Here is a 20,438-nt window from a genome sequence, read left to right on the forward strand (position 1 = left end):
AGAGGGCGGACTTGGAGGGGAGGCTGAGGTCAGTTCGGGGCACACTGGTGTGTGCGGCCTGTGGGACGTGCAGGGGGTGTCACCCAGCAGACAGCCGAACCCGTGCATCCACATACAAGACACCTGCCTGGAGACCGGTCGGGAGGCGTCAGGACAGAGGCGACAGGTGGGGACGGGGGTGAAGCACGGAGTCTGGACACCGACAGGGGAGGCCAAGGCCCAGGAAAGGATAGGAGTTTGTAATGGAAAAGACTTACATTTAGTTATGATCAAATACCTCTGCTCATCCAAAGGGACCATTTAAGGAGCGAAAAGGCAAGAAAGAAAAACTGGGGAAGACGTTTGCGATTTGGAGCAAGAATCCAGATCGTACGAAGAAGTCGCACGATCGGTAAGAAAAGAGGAAGACAGAGGAAAGACCCAGGCGGTTGCTCAAAGAGAGGAAGTCGAAGACAACCAATAAACAAATGAGCGAAAAGGTGCCAAACGTCCTTAGTGTTCTGAGAAACGCCAATCAGAACCCTGGCACATCACATACTCCACATGCACGGAGCCACAACAAAGAGTCTGACAATAACAAGTGTCAGTGGTGCTGCGCGGCGACCCATATCCGCCCATGTCGCCGGCGGAAATGCGAACGGCCGGGGGCGCTTGGGGAAGTGGGGCATGATCTTGGACGGCTGAAGATCCACACGCCCTGAGACCCCGGCCTCCACGCCTGATCTGCGCGCGCCCCGGAGGCACACGTGGAGGTGACTAAGAAAGCACTGTCAGACTATCCCTGGGACAGACGATGCCTGCAGTGGCTCCCAGGGACTCCCAGCTCCCGCACTCCCGCCTCCTCGTTACCCCTCCTCTGGATGCGCACCGGACCCAGTGACTTGCTTCTAGGTTACACAATAACGTGATTTCCATCTGTCCACACCTGCTCTCTGGCCCTGTCGCCGCCTCTCCCAGGAAGCCGACTGCAGTGCGCCCGCTGCCCCGTGACCAGGCCCACGTGGCAGGGGTGCGGGGGGCCTCTTGCCACCAGCCAGAGAGGATCCGAAGTCCCAGTCCAACAGCCTGTGAGAAAGGAGTTTTGCCAACACCCCCTGAGTAAACGTGGAAGTGGATTCAGTCCAGTCGAACCTGGAGACGAGACCACAGCCCCGGTCAGCGTCTGGACTGCGGCCCGTGAGCAGCCGGAGCCAGGGGACCCGGGCGGGCCATGCCCAGAGTCCGTGACACAATACGTGTTGTTGCTTCGAGACGCTGCGTTTGGGGATAAGTTGTTACACAGAAAAAATAACCAGTACAGTCACCAAATTGGAAATAACCCAAACGTCCATCAACAGTAGGATGGACAAGTAAACTGGACACCGATGATGTCATGAAACGGAGCGTCCAGCGTCGTCAAAAAGGAATGGACTGGAATTATATCCCACAACGTGGCTAAAACGCAAAAACATATGTGAGCGGAAATAACATATAATGTAGACAGATCACGACCCAAGAGAGGAGATCGATGTTATCCGTTTATATACAATTCAGAATTGGCGAGGCCACCTTGTGCCGTTTAGGTGGACATAGACAGGTGACAGGTAACCTACCTCGTAAGGTCAGACAGCATCTCTGTGGCAATCGGCGGCCCCGCTCGGGAGGAACGCCCGGGTCTTGTGGGCAACGGTGGGGGGTGGGGGGGCGCTCCGCCCTCGTCTGGGCCTGGGCGCTGGTCACAGAGGGTTCGTGGGCGATTGGTGGTTACAACCCGCTGCTTCATGCGTGTGTCCTACACCTCACATAAGGGCTTGTAAAGGGGGAAGAATCAAAGAGACCGGACAGGAAATAGGAAAACCAAGCCTTGGCCTGGATCTCAGAAGGTGGAGGGGCTCTGGGAGTGCCCCCCCACCCTGTTGCCGTGGCGACAATCCAGTGGCTCCACCAAAGACTCCTAGGGCACGTGGGGACACAGCTGGACGGGTTCTTGAGAAGTCAGGCCGTCACCCTCACCTCCCTCCGTCATAGTCACCTCCGCCAACAGCTGACCCCTCCCCACTCCACTCAGGTCACGCTCCAGGGTCTTTCCACTACTGAGGTCTTCCCATGGCTTCTCCCTCTACCTGGAACACAGGAAAACCCCTTTGTGCGGCCAACAAACTCCTGTCCCCTGCCCTTCCCACTGCCTTCCTGCCCTTCCCCCCCAGCCCTTGTCCCCAGGGCATCCCCTCCTGGACCGCCTTCCCCTTCAGACCAGCCTCTGCTCAGCTCAGAGGCCCCCCCACCGCCTCTCCCAGGCCTCCCAGTCAGACATTACTCCCTCACTCACCCCGTCCCGTCTGAAGTCGGCTGTGTGTTCCCCCTGGGCTTGTTTAATGCGCGAGCTCCTGGCTCACTCTAACCCCAGCCCACGGGTCGGTCGGCCGTGGCTGGTGTGAACATACCAGTAAGGGGAGGGGTCTCTCTGCGGCCCAACCCTCCCGACCTCCGCCCCGGCCTCTCGCCTCCAGCCCCGGTCAGACCCCAACCTGCTGTCTCCACGCCCCTCCTCTCCAATAGCGGCCCATGGCTCGTTGCACCTAAAATTATTCTTGATTTCATTTAAAACGATCTTTTCCATTTCAAAAGTGATTGTGGTTCGTCATCCGTCTAGTTATAATCGCTGCTAACACTCAGATGAGTTTCTTTCCAAGCTATTTGCTATGCAGTCATCACACGGCAACTACAGAATTGTATGAATTTATTTTTAAGAAATAGTCTTTTTTCCTGATTGTAAAAGTGTACACATTCACTGTAGAATATTACCAAAAATGAACATGTAAAGAAGAAAAATTACCCGGATTCTTGGACATTCTTACATTCTCTCCGGGCACACGCATGTATGTGCACACATAAGCATGCACATGCACGCATGCACACACATGCACACTCGCTCATGCACATGCACACACACACGAGCACGTGCACACAAACACATCCATGCCATACGTGCCATTTCATTGTAACCACAAGACAACTTCACCAGGAGAACTATTTTATGAAACACTTAGCTGGAAGACGGGAAGGAGAAGGCCACTGTTAGAAACGTGTCCACGTTCCCATCCGCGGCCTCTCTGCCCAGCCCAGGCCGTGGCATCCGGAGGGAACAGCAGTGACAGCTATGGGGACAGACCCTGATGCCAGCCCTGCCTGGATTGAGCCCCATGTTCTGCGGCTTCCCGGGTGCAGAGCCTTGGATGAGTTATTTAACGTCTCTGTGCCTCACTTTTCCTCATCTGTAAAGTGGGGATAATAATAGTACCTGCCTTGCAGAGTTGGTTGTATTCACAAAGATGCTCAGAACGGCACACAAGTGTTAGCTAATACCAGTCTCATAGAGCGCCCCCCCCAATTCTTTCTGTGTTTTGCAACAATTCAGTTACCACCTCCTTTTGCATTCCCCACTCAGCAAAACAAAAGCCACATGGGTGGGAAATTTACAACTACCACCTGTGTGCACAGTGTGTGGTGTGTGTGCACGTGTGTGGTGTGTGTGCACGTGTGTGGTGTGTGTGTACTTGGTGCTCCGTGTGCCTGTGTGCAAGCATGTAGAAAGCAAACTTGCCACACAAGCAAATATCCCCCTGGAGGAAATACAGTTCATCTTTGTCTCATCTCCTCACTCTAGCCTCCTCTCCACACTCTCTTTATGTGTGTGCGTATGTGTGTGCGTATGTGTGTGCGTGTGTGCGTGTGTACACAACATAATCAGGGCCACACTGCTTATAATCTTTTTAAGGAATCATTGACATAAAAGAATATTCTCAGATGGAAGATGATATGAACAGAGGCGAGTAACATAACCTCTGCTTCCTGGTATTATGTTTAAAAACAAAAACAAAAATACTGTAGCACTCCAGATGTGGAAAAACCACTCTGAAAATTCCTGGTATCGTGCAGCTGTATCTGCAAAGGGAAAAGATTCTCAAAGATTCTCAGTCGGGTAATTCTCCCCGCAGAGCCCTGCAGGATGTTCATCACTCACTGCTGCGGGCCGCCAGCCGCCGGAGCAGAACAGCAACATTGTTCTTTCAGGGCGGGTGAGCATGGGAGAGGCACCGTAGCAAGCAGAGGTGATGCGGGGCGGACGGCACTGGGAACCATGCAGATGCAGGGGAGGAGAGGGCGCGGGGACTCGGCGTGGGCACGCTTTGCTCTGGGAAGCCATAATCCGACCGCGTTACTAAAATTGGGATCCGGATCCACCAAGAGAGGACCCACAAATACACTTGTGTGATTTCATCCGTCTCCTGCTCCAAATTTAGCTCTGGGTTGAATGGAACATATGCTTATGTAATTTTTTCCCATAAAAGCTATATTTTGCATGCCCATACATAAGAATATTTTTATGCAGCTTCTTCATATCACAAGTGATTCGGCTGGGAATAGCATTCTTGCATTCTTACTTTCTTCACTCAAAGTGCTCTGGATGTAACTTAAGAAAAACAAAAACAAAAACATTTAACATTGCCAAGAAGTCTGTAACTTCAAATCCATTCCTTTGCTGAAAATGCAAATTAAAAATTTCCCTTTTCTGGGAAGGGTGAGAGAGTTCTTTCTTGCATTTCCTTACAGTTGAAAACTACTTCCAGAAGATTCCTAGAAATGGGTCGAGTCATTGCTTTTGCCTGGAATCCAGACCGTGCTTTTGTACTTCCCACCCGGGCTGTGTTCTGTAACGATGGCCTTGATGTTTTCTTCTTTGCTGTTTTCTTCTCTGGGAACGGCCCCCTCCCCATGCTGGGGCTCCGTTCTCTTTTGTGTCTGCTCCTCGGGAAGGGAGACTCCGGACTGCCGTCAGGCTCTGCCTCCCTCTCCTGGCTTTTGCGTCTTCGCTCCTTGCTTCTGCTTCCGGGGAGAGCTTCTCGCAGGGTCCTCATGCTGCTCAGTAGATCACAGTTACTTCTGTTCTTTTTTAATGAATTTTATGAAAATTCCCCATTACCAAGTGGGAGAGCTGCAGGTATCATCACTTAGATTCGATAGCTGTCAGTATTTTATTTGTCTGTAATATATACATAATTAAAATGCTGACCTGTCAGAAAATAAATTGTGAATATTATAACACGCCGCTTGAGGGACTTCGGGGACTCAGCGTGCATCTCGTAAAAGCAAGACTTCTTCCTTCTGATCTCAATACTGCATCACACCTGAAAAACATAACAGTAGTTCCCTAATATCTAAGAGGCAGTCCGTGTTCAGACTTCCTCGATGTCCCCCAAAGTCTTTTCCCCCCGGTTCAGCATATGATCAGAGCAGCAACCCCCCACCCCCACCGCCACTTCCTGGATGTTTCCGTGTTCGCTCTGTGCATTCAGGATCTGTCTGATTGTTTCCTCTTGGTGTATTTAGTTTCTTCCCTTGTCCCGAATTTGCTACAAAGTGGAGCCAGGTTCGCAGGTGAACGTCTGTTGTCCACGATGCCAAGTGTGATCACCGTGTCAGGGCAGGAAGAATGGGGCCCTGTGTCGTGAGGACGAACGTCCCCCCTGCGATTAGCAGGCGATCGTGGGGTGACGCTTGGCACCAATGTTTCTCACCGTGCCTACAAGACCTGTTGTAGACCCTTCTCCCTCTGGGAGGGCCGCATCCTTCCGTATCCTTCACAGAATGCCAGGTACCGTTTCTCAGCTTTGCTTGAGGCTTCGCAGAAAACCGCCTGCAGAGATGGGGACCTTGTGCGAGTCCTCGGGGTGATGGCTGTCTCCCTGACCCTCCTGGAGGCGGCGGGGATCCACACAGACGCGTGTGTGTCCACAGAGGGGCGCACGGCTCGTCAGGCCCCTCCCACTGTTCACTTACCTACCTGTCAAATTCCCTTCCCAGATTCTTCTCTGGGCACCAGATCCCGGGAGGAGCTCCGGCCCGATTCCCGCGTCTACCGGCTGTATACCTCTGTTCCCCTGGATGATGCGCGTCTTCTCCAGCCTGTTCTCTGATGTATAAAACACGGTGCTCGGAGCCACCGCTCCCGGGCGCTTCCTGACCTGTGTGCCTCCTTTCCCCCACCTCTCATGCCTGCCCCGTCAGCTTTGGAAGCAGAGTCTGTGAACAGGTGCATGAAGAGAGGGCTGGTGAGGGGTGGAGGGCTGGCCAGAGGGACCGCGGCTCCTTCCTGCTTCTAGTGCAGCTGCCGGGGGTCTGACCGCCCGGTTTTCCAGTTGATGCAGGTTTTGTGCTTTGGAATCCAGGCCCCACAGTGGGGGGAGCGACGGGGCCCCTGTATCTGTGTTGAGACGGACAGTCTGTGTCTGCCTCTGGACTCCTCAGTCCAGGCTTATAAACCTCGTGGTTAGTAAGGGCGACAGATTGACTATTAGACCTAATTTTTAGTGAGGGCTCACCCCCATCTCCGTCGCTATTTTAGTGGGAAGAGGGGAGAGTTATGTTAGTGGCTGACGTCCAGGCTACCCCGTCCGGCTGGCTGCAAGGGCCTTTGGAGTTAAGGCCCCTCCTGTTCCCGTTGGGACAAATCTGGCTCATTCCTGCCTTCATCTAGAACCCCCTCTCCCAGAACCCCTTCCTCCATCACCCTAACCCTTCAGGCGTCCTTAACTCCTCCGTACATGCTTTCTTGACGGTTCAGTCCCCCACACGTCCCTTTTCCTGGGTCCCTGTGGCACGTGGTGTCTGAGCCCTCATTCCACTCGACGTCCACACTGGCTTTTGCTTCGTGTCCACCAGCTTAGTCTGCGGACCAGCCCGAAGCCCTGATTTCTTCCCCTCTCAAAACATTAAGATGCGCCGATTCCAGCAGGAACCCCGACTGGAGGGCGGTGAATTCTCCTTCGGAAGAGGCTCCCCGACACGAGGACGCTGACGCACACTCGTCTCCCGCTTTGCTCCTGCCCCGCGGTGACGGAGGCCGCGCCCTACTTGGCCGTCCGCGCCCAGTCGCTGCGAAGAGGGACGAGCAGCCTCGTCAGAGCCCGAGACACCTGCCGGGCCGGGCCTGCCGCGGGGGCTGTGGGAGCCACCACGGCTGGGTCGCCCAGGGCGAGAGGAGGGTTCAGTACCCGGTGCTGAGCGTTTGCGCCTCGGACTCGTGTGTCAGTGGCCCGGGAGGGGAAACGGCAAACGATGAGCCACCTTAAAGATGGGGTGGGGTGGGGCTCCTGCCACTAGTGGTGTTCCTCCTGTGACCCGCACGCTGTGTCCCCGCAGCTGCCACGGAAACCAAGTCCCCATCCGCCCCCGCACACCCTCCCCAGGCACGCGGCTGGGAGACCTGGCAAGTCTCCGTTTCTGGAAGCATTGATTTCATTATCCGGAAAGTACAAAGAATAACGCCTTCCTGCCAAGATTGATGTATTAGTCAGGGGGCGCGTGCAGAAGTGAGTGGGATCTGCTCTGGGGACACCCTGGGCCCTGGATCTGTGGGATTCACACTGGGGACACCCCAGGCGCTGGGATCTGTGGGATTTGCTCCAGGGAGCTAGTCCGCTGGGTCAGGAAGACCGTGGAGGGAAAACTCCGGTCCTGGCGGTGCAAGTCTGGTGGGGGGGGGCTCCCCTCGTGTGGAGACACGGCCCGGGACGTGCTGGACCTCACCACAGGCACTTGGGGAACGCGCAGAAGTGAGGATTTGGAGGAAACAGCCCCCAGACGGAAGCTCAGCTCCATATTCCGGGACACAGCTCATCAGCTCTGCATTCACAAACCCTCCCAGGACCCCTCGGCCTCCTCTTGCCTGGATGGACACAGGGTCCCCTCCCCAGACCTCAAAGGGACAAGCCAGTTCCCAGCGTGGGTGGGACAGACTCCTTCCGCAGAGAAGGGCATCCTGGGCAAGACTCAGCGTTGCCTCCACACGTCCAGACCCCTGTGGTCCCCGGCGGTCCCCACCGTGCAGCGTGCGGACCTCGGGCTTTCTGTCTCCGGTCGCCCCGGCCGACCTGGCCCCTCGGCCGCTGTGGCCTGAGGCGCTGACCCCCAGGCCTAGCCCGGCGGGGAGGCTGGCTGGGCTCTCCGCCTCTCCTCCACACTGATCTTCACTTGGCGGGTCTCAGCGCTTCTGCTCGGAGCACCTCAGCCATACACACCCCAGACTCCGGCTGAAAGAGCCCATAAAGGGAAGCTAAGGATTTCTTAACTGAGGTATCAAACCCATGTGCCTTTAAGAGAAGAACGGATAAGGGATTTGACCCCACGCAGACAAAAATCTTCAGTTTTCATGTACTCCCACGTCGTCGTAGGTAAGTGACCCCACAAGGAACGGCCGCGGTGATGCGCTGACGGTGCGCACTCCTGGGCAAAAGCCTGGTGTTCAGAACACGTAAGCAATGCCCACAGACCCGTAGATAGAGACAGATGGCACCTTAGAGAAACGGGCAGATTCCCAGGACGGGAAGCTTCGACGGCCAGTACACTGATGCAAACGAACCCAGCCCCGGCAGCGATCGGGGATCCCGCTAAAGCCATTGCGTCCTGGCTGGAAGAAAAGTCTCTTCCCCACCCTGACGTTTTCTTCAAGAAGGAAGAGTCCCCTCTGATATTTAATATTTAATATCCGCAGCCCCTCGTGCTGCCCGGCTTCCTCTCTGTGGAGGCGGCCTCAGTGACCTGGTTGGCCCTTTGGCTCTGGTTTCTCCGCTGGGTGGAAGTCACGTACACAGGCCCCTGAGGGCAAGGGGTCCACCCGGACCACACGATCCAGCCCCCCAGGCAGGTGGGGTTACGCCGGAGAGCGGGCCGTTCCGAGGCCACACTATCTCGACTGCACTGCTGGTGACGTCAATGTTGGCCGTCCATCTGCTGAACGTTCTGTCTTATTTCCCGACTTGCTCACACCGGGCAAGCCGCCTAGTCCTACGGCCTACCCACCAACTGGCAAAAATGAAAACCAAAAAGCCCCCAAACCCAGCAGTTCCAGTGCAATGAGACCTCCAGGTTGGCCGATGGCCTGGGAGCCCAGTGGTTAGTCACTTGAGGGGGTGCAGGGCACAAGCCCCCGACCTGGACCAGCACGCGGTGCAGGAATGGGGCCTCGCCGCTTTGCGCCCGAGTCTGCGTGACAGCACGGGACGTTTCCGTTCTTAAAGGGCCCAGATGCCGACTGACCCAAGACCCGCTCCCTCAGACCCTCCCGTGAGCGTGTAAATTCTTAGTCTTTTCTGACAAATTTCACACTAGTTTGGGTTAGTGCTTCAAATCCACCACGGCATTTCCGTGTGGATGGGTCCCCTGCAGCCTTACAATTCTCGAAGGATGGGAGGAGGTGAGCCACAGAACAAAGGGATGTGGGCTAGGCTAATTACGGCACGTGGACAGCCTGGGGTGCATGTGGACTTCAAGGATGCTCGCGGAGAATATTCGAGTTCCCGAGATACAGATCTACAGATCTACGTCTGTATGTGGAGGAAAATAAATTAGTGTACTAAATGTGCATAATTAGGGTCAAACAATCAGTATTTCTACCCTTTAGAGTTGTCCTTGAGAAAACAGAGCTACTCAGAAGCAGAAATGAACGTGCTCGACAGAGGGCGTTTTCTGGGGGTGGTTGACTTCCGTCAGCATCAGTATGAGGACAGTACAGCCGTCCCCGTGAGGGGACCTCGTGAGGGTACGGCCCCGACTCCCGCGTCCACAGCAAGCGGCAAGTCACCGATGGCTCGGAAAACCTTAAACCCCGGGGCACCTGGGGGGCTCAGGCGTGTGAGCGTCCAACTCTCAATTTTGGCTCAAGCCGCGATCTCGAGGTCATGGGCTCGAGCCCCACGTCGGGCTCCAGGCTCAGCTTGAGATTCTCTCTCTCTCTCTCTCTCCCCTGCTTGCACTCTCCCTCCTTCTCCCTGTCTAAAATAAAAAAGGAAAATGACAAAAAAAGAAAACCTTAAACCTCATCTCCCTCCCTGCTCTGAAATTTCAACGAACCAATGACTCAAGGAGTTGAGATGTTAACTTATAAAACATTTTTTTTTAAATTTTTTTTTCAACGTTTATTTATTTTGGGGACAGAGAGAGACAGAGCATGAACGGGGGAGGGGCAGAGAGAGAGGGAGACACAGGATCGGAAACAGGCTCCAGGCTCCGAGCCATCAGCCCAGAGCCCGACGCGGGGCTCGAGCTCCCGGACCGCGAGATCGTGACCTGGCTGAAGTCGGACGCTTAACCGACTGTGCCACCCAGGCGCCCCAAACATTATTAAATGAAAAAAAACTCGTGTTACAGCGTGTATTTTAAGATCCCAATTTTACAAAACTAACAACACAGAACACCGCACCCTGCGCGTGAAGACACTGGCTGGATGTGGGAAGCCCGGAGAGGCTCACCCCGCCGTGCCCGCCGCTTCTGTCCTCGGGGCCGAGAGACGCTGTGGGGCCAGAGACACCGAACCAGAGGCCAGCCGAGCAGAGCACGGGTGCTGTGAGCGCGAGAGAGGCCTCGCTTCGAACTCTGATGGTGTCCGTTCCCAGCGGGACCCAGGGCTCTCTCGGAGCCACCGGTAACAGTGACATCTAGCAGTGACATCTGAGCATAAGAGTGTTCACGCCGGAAAGAGCTTAGCAAAATGGCGGGCCCGGAGCAAGGGCTTGGTGCGTGGGGTGTTTCATCTATTAGTTATTTGAATAATTTTTCTTTTTTTTTTTTAATTTTTTTTTCAACGTTTATTTATTTTTGGGACAGAGAGAGACAGAGCATGAACGGGGGAGGGGCAGAGAGAGAGAGGGAGACACAGAATCGGAAACAGGCTCCAGGCCCCTAGCCATCAGCCTAGAGCCCGACACGGGGCTCGAACTCCCGGACCGCGAGATCGTGACCTGGCTGAGGTCGGGGGCTTAACCGACTGTGCCACCCAGGCGCCCCAATTATTTGAATAATTTCTTGTCAGGTTGGCTGACCTACAGGTGGTCTCGGCTTCAGGAGTGGAACCCAGTGACTCATCTCTTACCTACAGCACCCAGTGCTCCTCCCAGCAAGCGCCCTCCTCATGCCCATCCCCCACTTTCCCAACCCCCCCCACCACACCCCCATCAACCCCCAGTTTGTTCTCTGTATTTAAGAATCTCCCGTGGTTTGCCTCCCTCTCCCTCTCACGGATTGCAGCTTATTTTTCCTTCCCTTCCCCTGTGTTCATCTAAGTTTCTCAAATTCCACCTATGAGTGAAATCACACGGTATCTGTCTTTCTCTGAGTGACTTCACTGAACATAATGCCCTCCAGTCCCGTCCACGTTGCGGCAAACGGCAGGACGCCGAATAGTCCAGGGCACGCAAACCACGTCTCTTTTTCTGGTCGTCAGTCGACGGGCACTCGGGCTCTTTTGGTACTTTGGCTATCGCCCACAGTGCCGCCTAAACATTGGGGTGCGCGGGCCCCTCCGAATCAGCATGTTCGCACCTCTGGATGAACCCTAGCAGTGCGGTTGCTGGGCCGTGGGTACTTCTTTTCTGACCGTCCTCAGGAACCTCCAGCCCGTTCTCCAGGGCGGCTGCACCCGTGTGCATTCGGGGCGGGGTGTTTCAAACTCGGCCTTATCGAGGCGTCATCCCCCCACGGGAAGGCGCGCCGGGCCTCCCCTCCACCACCGTAGATGAGACGCGCCTTTTCTGTAGCTCCCTGTGCGCGGAATCCCGAGTACGCGCCCCTTTTGCTCGGCCCCGCGCTTCCGGAGGCACCTGGGCCGCGGCCGCATCACGGCTCGGTTCCTAAGCCCGAGACCGGCGGCACCCCAAGTGTCCCTTGGTGGGCGGGTGGCCAAGAGAAGAGCCGTCCTGCCGCATAGGACTGCTTTCGTCTGCCCGGGGGCTTGGCCGCCCCGGAGCCACAGTGCGATCCGCGGTGGATGTCTGGGGCCCCCAGCATCCGCTCCAGCCTCGGGGAGGGGGCGCAGGCCGAAGGTCAGCCACGCGGACTGTCTACGGTCAAGGCCCGGGAAGAAGTCCGGACACGGAAGCTCGCGTGAGCCTCCGGGGAGGGTGATGTGGGGGCTCCGGGAAACTGAGTCTACAGGTTTGTAGGGATGAAGCCGTTGCTGAGACCGCCTTTGCCTTGTAATTTACTGAGATGCGTAAACCGAGGGAGAGTCTATCGTTAACCACGCGTCTTCTGTCGTGTCCCCAGTCCTCGGGCAGCCGGGAGGGCCCGAGGAACGGCACACACACCCTGCCTGGGGGCGGGGGGTGGGGTGCTAGCCTGCGCTGGGCCCTCGGCTGCGTTTCGCTCCCTCATCGGCAGTGCTCTGTGCATTTGCCGCGCACTGATGCCAAAGGGTAGCACATCCCCGAGGACGCCGAGACCTCGCGTCCGAACGCCCCGAGACCCTCCGGCGCCGTGGGTGGAAACTTCCCCTGGCTCTAATCCGGCGTCACACAGATGGAGTTCTGAGTGCGGGCGTTCCTCGCTTCTGTGGGCTATGCCAGCAGACCACTGAGCCTGAGGACGGTCGCGGGGACCCCGAGATCCGCAGCCAGACCCTCGGAGGCGAGGGCGGCCCTGAGGGCCCCAGGCGCGGTGGGGGCGGGCTCCTGGGGAGTGTCCCTCCCCACCCCCCACCCCCCCCACCCCCCCCCCCGACTTGGCGGTTTGGCAAACTGGTTGCGCAAAGGGTGTTCAGTGACGGAAGAAGGAACCAGCTGCCCAAGGGTGGTCACAGCACTGAGCTCAGGACTGCGGTTTTTAAATGCAGCATTCGGCAAATGCCCGGGGGCACGTGACCAGGCCAGGGGCTCCTGCACAGGAAACGCTGTGCTGAGACGGCAGGGAGGGAAGGAAGCCCGGCCTGGAGGGGAGAGGCGCGCGCAGGGGAGGGGCCGGAGGACTGCGCTGGTGGGCAGAGCCAGCGGGAACTTGGACTCGGCCGTGAGGCCGGAGGCCGAAGAGTTTTCAGAGCTGGAGGGAGGTGGCCGCAGATCTGGAAGGATTTACTCTCGCTCCAGAACGGGCCGGTTCCCAAGAGAGAATAAGTGGGGTGGTTGGGAAAGTGTGTCTGCTCTTACAGAGCGGTCGGCCGTCAGTATAGACTGCGGGATGCAATGAAGTGGTTTTCTTTTCTTTTTTTTTTTAATTTTTTTTTTAACGTTTATTTATTTTGGGGACAGAGAGAGACAGAGCATGAACGGGGGAGGGGCAGAGAGAGAGGGAGACACAGAATCGGAAAGAGGCTCCAGGCTCCGAGCCATCAGCCCAGAGCCCGACGCGGGGCTCGAACCCATGGACCGCGAGATGGTGACCGGGCTGAAGTCGGACGCTTAACTGAGCCACCCAGGCGCCCCATGAAGTGGTTTTCAAACCTCCGTGACGGTGACCCGTCTAAACACACCACTCGCACCCATGCTCGTAAGCACACAGACGACACGGCTCCTCCTCTTTTACTATGTGCAGACTTTCTATTCGACTCTGCTGTGTTCCGTTCTTCCTTTACTAAAAATTATGGGTCATTAAGCAGTAAATGTATTCCCTGGCTCAGGCCGTGTCCTCTGACCCCGTGTCCTCTGACCCCCGTGTCCTCTGATCCCCGTGCATCGCTGTGAGGTGGCCGAGCTGGGGGGGACACAAGAGCAAGGAGGGGCCTCTCAGGACGTGGCCTCGGGCAATCCCGTTACCTCCCGCCCCTGCCCCTCTTCACATGGGCTGACCCTTCTCACCTCCTCGAGGCCTTCCAGGGTGAGGTCAAGATGGCGAAAGTCCCCGGAGCTGCCGTGGGCTATTGGGGGAACGAGACCTCATCCCTGCTTTTGCCCCTCTCCCCTCACCCCTTCCCACAGAGGATTATCACTGACAGAGCGTGTGGGGGTCGCGGTAGAGACAAAGCACTGAGCGCCCCCCCCCCCAGGCCCGGCAGGTGCTGCGCATCTTAGATGCGTGGCCTCTAAACATTATCAAATTGTCCTTAGCTGGAAATCATCATCCCCGTCTTACGGCTGAGGAAACAGAGGTCCAAAGTGGGCAGAAACTTGCCCATGGCCACGGGATGGGACGAGGGTCAAAGCCCAGATTGACTGCTCACTGGCCCGGCTCCCCCTGCCCCTCCTACCCCTCCTGCCCCCACGGTGGGTCCTCCGGTTCCCAGGACCTTAGCCACAGATGTCCCTGTGGTGACGTTCTGGGCCCTTCGTGTCGCACAAGGCTGTAGGGGTCAATGCCTGCCATCCAAACCTTGTTTTCCAAAATTGTAATCATGGTAATTGCCAGCGCCCGGGCACCGGCTAAGCTTTGCACGTTCACCTGCCTTTGCAGGTGCCGACCTTACACCTCGTAACGAGGAGGGAAGTGAAAATCATGAGGCGGGGACAGAAAGGAGCCTGTCCGAGGTCACACAGCCCACATCCCCAGAGCTAAACCTTAAGCTGCTGAACACCGTGTGTTCAGGATTTGAGAAACAAGACATTGGAAAGTGGAAGAGACCAGTGTTCACATCCAAGGGCATCCCGGATGCTCTCGAGGAAGCCCCAAGACCAGGGGAAAAGCGTGGACAGAGTGGGGCATCAGCGAAGCCGAGGGGGCACCAGGACCAAGGCCCCAGTCCCCAGACAGGTGCATTGTTCTCAAAATGGCCAGCATAGGGAAGGTGGGGGGCTCTCTCTCAGGCAGGTGAGTTTTCCACAAGGAGGACTTTGTCTTAATGCAGAGAAGCGTGTGGGGGGCTCTGGCAGCTCGGTGGGCCGGCAGTGCATCTCGGGGCCACGGAGACCAGGGCTGAGCCGGACGGATGGGAGTCGCTTGGTGACTAGCTCCGTCCTCCACATGATGAAGCCCTCACCTCCAGCGCGATGGTGCACGGACACGGGCCTGGGGAGGTGACCAGGAGTAGATGAGGTCACGGAGGTAGGTCCTCGTGAGGGATTTGTGGCTTTGTAAGAAGAGGAAGAGACGCAGAGAGCTCCCTGCCCGCCGGGGGGAGGGCACGGGGAGGGGCGGCCGTCTGAAAGCCAGGAAGTGGCTCTGCCTGAGACCGGGCGATCTGGGGCGTCCGGCCTCCAGAACTGGGGGACAGCAAGCGGACTAGACCAGGCTGTAGGTGACTCTCAGGCCGCCCCAGCTCATGCAGCCGGGTCCCAGAGGACGCCAGACGCCTGAGACGCTGCAGCACAAGAGTCACCGTGAGGCAAAGAGAGACACGTAGGTACGAAGGTCCCTGAGTGGGAACAAGTCTGCGCACACGTTCGGCTCGAGGGCATCCGTCCCCAGCACGCAGGCTCCCCCCATGTACACACCCCTCTTCCTCAAGAAGAGGGGCCACATCGGGATGGAGAAGGAGTCTGCAGCCCGGGCAGGCTTCTCCAAGAGAGAAGTGACTGTGCCAAGCGGCATCATGTGAGTTGAGCTCCCAAACGAGTCGTCTTGCCCCCTGGCCACGGCAGCCACGTGGGTGAGACACACCCGGCGCCGGGTCCCTTCTATCACTTGGACTCCCGCTGAGTGCAGCTTCTTGCTCTGGATGGTTCTGAAGCCACGCTTGGTTTGTGTCATCTGACCCAGCGCCTTCTCTCGCTTGTGCAAATGTTTACCTTACATTCTCCCCCGCTGGCCGGGGGAAAGGTCTTACTAACGTGCGTGTTCCCCACGGCCCCTCCGCAGATGCACGTTTCCTCCGAAGCCCTGGGATTCCCGTACAGGGACAGACACGGTGACCAGCCCAGCTCTCCCTCACATCGGGAGCCCGTCGTTAAAGGAGCACAGTTTTTCCAGAGGACGTGCTTCCCACCCCTCGACCCCTGCCCGAGCTGCCCTTTCATATAACGTGAAGTGAGAGTTCCCCCCACACGGAGAACTTTAACATCCCCCGATGTACAGCTTTGCGGGGAGAAAGTGCAAATTGCGACTCAGAGTCGGTCCTGTTTCTGCACGGTGCATGCCGATGTAGATTACCCTTCGGCGAGGGCAGCGTAGCGATTCTTTCCTGCAGATTAATGCCCTGCGTGAATGTGTTTCCCGGGAATGTTAGACAAATAGAGACCATTAGCGACGTGGTTTCCCTTTCAGAGACCCAGCAGGCAAGACGTGGTCAGATGCCAGGTATCCAAGCACCAGCATGTCTGTGGGGCCCTGCAGCTGGTAGCCCGGCCTGGCCCCACATGTATGCGTCTGGGAGGTGAGAACGCGAGATGTGTGGCAGAGTTTGGTGGGGTTGAAGTAGGTGCCTAAAGGTCCTGCTAAAGTACTGAATGAATGCCGTGTGTGCGCGAGCGTGAACGTGTGTGCATGCGCATGAGTGTGTGTGCGTGAGCTGTGTGTGCGTGAGCGTGTGCGTGAGTGTGTGCTTCTGTTTCTGGGGAGACGGAACAGACATACCCTTTGCTTCTTCTCCTTCCAAGGACAACAAGAAACTCTGGACAGTTTATATGAACACGCAAGAGAAGGTTCTGGAAGGTGTGGGGCCTGGGCACGTGGCGGGGAGGCTCCTGGGACTCTGATTCGCATCTGTCCAGGATCCCAGGCCTGGATCAACAGAAAAGCAACAGGTGCACACAGCAAACCCCCAGGAGAGCCTCCCTCTGGGCAGAGGATGGGGGAAGACGCAGCCCAGCAGGACAGAGCCCTTGGACAAGAATCCTTCTCCTCCGAACACTCAGAAAAGGCCGTGGGTCCACCTCGACCCAGCAAAGGGGTCGTGGGGAGCACCCCACCAGCCCTGGCGAAATGGTGTCAGACCGAGACTTTCATCACTGCAGCCGGTCCCGCCGGAGTGTAAAGAGAGAGCATGCAGAAATCTGGGTGTCCGTTCTCGCCCCCCCCCCAGTAACGAGGAGCCCTTCCCTCGGGGTCGGGGGGGCCTTGACTCCTACGTCCCCTGGCAGGACCACCTTCCCTCTGCCCCTCCAGCTAAAACACAGGGTTTTAAGATTCAGGGTCTGACAATCAAAAAACGTTCAGGTTTCCATCAAGAGTCCCTTGTCATGCCAAGAACCCAGAAGATCTCGGAACGAGTGAAACAAGATTGTTAGAGCAGTGGGCAGGGAGGGGGTTGGGGCAGTCCCAGCTCTGGCGTGGGGCAGGCCCCCGACCACAGTCGGACACCACCCCCGCTCTGTCCGAGACTCAGGCAAGCAGGGAAGGAAAACAGCCCCTGCCCCAGTGCCAGGGCACCTTTGGGCCCCTGGCTCTCCTGCCTGGAGAGCCCACGCTGGCTTCGGTAAGGTGACTCCACCATATTCTCTTTTGGCTGCTGGGCCCCGTGGGCTGGCGACCGCAGGTGCGAAGGTCCCCTGGGAGGCAGTGGGAGTGGGGTTTCCAAAACACGGTTTTCCGTTGTTTTAAATTTCCTAACCACCAAAAATGTATGAGTTTCATACTGTTGCAGAGAAAATGGAAATATGATTTACGCTCACAACTTATGGACCCAGTTTCAGAGATATTTGGTGCTTCTATCATGAACTTGACAGGTTCGTATTGTTTTCTCCCCTAAGAAGTTGTTGAGTGTGGATGGAAACTACTTAAACATGATAAAGACTCATTGCTAAAACCCCAGATCAAACATTTTACTAAATGGAAAAATGCTGGAGTCATTTCTATTAACTCGGGAACAGGACCCAGGGCGTGCCACGGATCGACGCGGGGCTGGAGGCATTAACGGATCCTGTGAGACAGGAAAGCGAGCCCAGGGCAGTAACTGTGGAAAAGAAGAGAAAAATCTCTTTATGCACAGACGACTGTGAGCGTGCCTACACAGTGTATTAGATTTTAGTAAAATCGTAGAATTTAGCCAGGTAGGCGGGCACACACGCGGTTCCCATTCGCAGCACAACAAAACCACAAGGAGTCTCTCTCCGGCCACGTTTGACAAGAAAGATGTGCTGCACGGGCTCCTGCGGGTCCCACGGCGGCTCACGGCCTACTCACTACTACTCACGTAGCGGGTGGGTTCTGCTCGTGCAGCCCCCTGAGGTCGCAGCCGGCGGCTGGGAGAGGGGGGAGGCCACCATGTGACTGCGAAAACCGTCCAGCTGAGCCCGGCCGACCCCCAGCACTGCCAGAGGGGACAGTGAAGATACTGTCAGTGTTCGGAGCCGCGGAGCTCAGGGCTGATCATAGTTGGGGCCTCGGCTCCGGCCGCCGAGCGCTCTGGCCAAGCCCCGAAATTCTGTCCGCGCCATCTCCCGGGGCAGGGGCGGCCCACAACCGCCTCTGTGCCCGGCTCGGGGGTGGGGGGCCCGGCTGGGGGTGGCCCCCATCCTCCTTGCTGACAAGGCAGAGGGGCTCTGGTCCCGATGGTTCCCTCAACTCTGGGGACGCCTGGAAGAGGACGCTTGGGGACAAGGTCTGATGAACAGACTCTGACAAAGTGGCGACAGAGCTGAGGTGGCGAGGGCAGGGGGGGGGGGTGGCGGCGAGGAGAGGGCTGCTCTCCAGGGGCCCCACCAGGACGGGGGTTTGAACACTGTGAGCGTCAGCACATCCCGCGATTCAACACCCAGTCAGTAACTAGAGGTGAGGGGAGGTTTTGCAGGTTTTTCTTCTGAGGTAAATGTACTTACAATGAAATCGAGTTTTGCAAAAGGAGAACAGCAGTGTAAGCCAAACCCCGTGAAGCGGAAGGACGTTGCCACCAGCCCAGAACGTTCCTGCTGCCCGTCCTCGGTCGAACCTACCACCCCCACCCCCGGAGGAACCCCTGTCCAGCTTCTCCACCGAAGGTTAGTTTCGTCCGTCCCGGGACTCCTAAGTGGAGTCGTGCATTTAAGGCTCCTTCCCCCGAGCACGTTTTCAAGATTCGTGCATGTGGAATGAATGATGTTGTAGGGAGTAGTTCCTTCCTTTTCAGGGCTGAGGAGCCCCCACCGTGTGGACGTCCTGCCCTCCTCTTGACAGGCGGCCGGACCGGTTCCCAAATGTGTGTATGTGGCCCGCTGAAGGTCGCACTGCGGTGAGGGCAGGGCCACGACCTGAACTCAGCGTGTCGGTCTGATGCCAGAGCCCAGAGGTCTTGGCCTCCCTGGCCGGGGGCTTCCGTGGCACGTGCTCTGTGTGCTCTGGGCGCGTGCGCATCGGGGGTGGGGGGGTCTGCACGGGGGCTCTGAGCCCTGCTTGCTGTAGACCAGAGGGGTGACCTTGGGCACACAGCTGACCCTGCGTCAGCCTCCACTCCTGGGACCCGCCTGCTCCTCCGGCCGCTGCTGAGGCCGGTACCGTCGGCACCTGCCTCGCCGCGTCCCCCGTCTCCGGTAGGAACCGCCAGGCGCTCACACGACCTCCACGAGCGAGGGCATCAGCCCTGGGGCCACGCTGGACCCGCGGCGACAGAGGCCAACACGGGGGGGGGGGGGGGGGAACTCCCAGGCAGTGGGACTGAGCTCCCGGCGCTCCAGCGGTGACATCTCCAGAACAAACCCACGTGTCACCTCTGCTCAGTCTCTCTTCTGCTTTGTTCTTCCCAAGCCGCCGTTCCGGCGTCCTGGCGTCACCTGCCCGCACCGACCGCCAGCAAACAAGCCTTGTTTCGGGCCGAGGAGGCACGTGCTGCGCACAGACTGGCAGGGACGGCAAACGGAGAGCCAGTGCCGGGCTGGCGCTCGCGAGCTGGCATCTGTGAGCCCGGGTCAGTCGCTGTGCGGCCAGAAAGCGCCAGACACGACAGGGGGCAGATGACGGGCCGGCACGACCCACGAGGCTTCAGGGCATTTGTGGCCCTGCAGTCCCACGGGGCCGTCAGGCTCAGGCGGTGTGATTCCTGCCCTGCCGTGGAAACCAGTGTGCAGTCGGACGACACAGCGTCCCTTCGGGCGTCCCCTCGGGGGCACTGCCCGCACCCTGCCCAGTCCCGCCTCGGGGGCGATGCCCGCACCCCCACCACCCAGTCCACCTCGGGCGTCCCCTCGGGGGCGATGCCCGCCCCCCCCCACCGCCCCCACAGCAGCACCTGTCACAGCAGCCGCGTCCGTTGACAGATGATGGATAAACACAGTGTGGTGCAAACAGGCGACAGGGGATTACGTGGCTTACAGAGGGATTTCTGCCACTCGCGGCCACACGGACGAACGCGAAGGACGCCACGGGCAGCATCAGGGGACTTCCCGGGAGAGAGCACGTCTTCCGTCTCTGTCTGGGGTCTACCAGGCCCTGGGAGCGGGTACGCCACCCTCTGAGCTCCTGAGAAAGCCGGTGAGGAGGGGGCCTGCCGGGTGCCCCCGGCCCGACACCCGCTGTCGGGAGACGACCAGAGACGCTCAGCTGTTTGGGTCCGAGTCATGCGGGCGCTGGGGTCCTTGGATCCCAGCGTGCAGGCTTCCCACTCCGGGGCGGGGACACGGCCCCTTCTGGGGGGGACAGGCTGACCTTGGGCATGTCTGACTTGATGACAGAAACCAGAGTCGGTCCCCAAACACTGTCTGCGGCGGTGCAGACGGACGCGGGCCACAAGCAGCAGTTCCCAGAAGCAGGCGCTCAGACAGCGTCCACTGTCGCCAGGTGGGAAACCCAGGGCTGGCGCCAGGGCACATCTGGGACGGAGGCAGAACTGCCAGTCCAGGGTCCGGAGCGTG

The sequence above is a fragment of the Prionailurus bengalensis genome, chromosome E4 (assembly GCF_016509475.1).
Source record: "Prionailurus bengalensis isolate Pbe53 chromosome E4, Fcat_Pben_1.1_paternal_pri, whole genome shotgun sequence".
NCBI classification, from domain to species: Eukaryota; Metazoa; Chordata; class Mammalia; order Carnivora; family Felidae; genus Prionailurus; species Prionailurus bengalensis.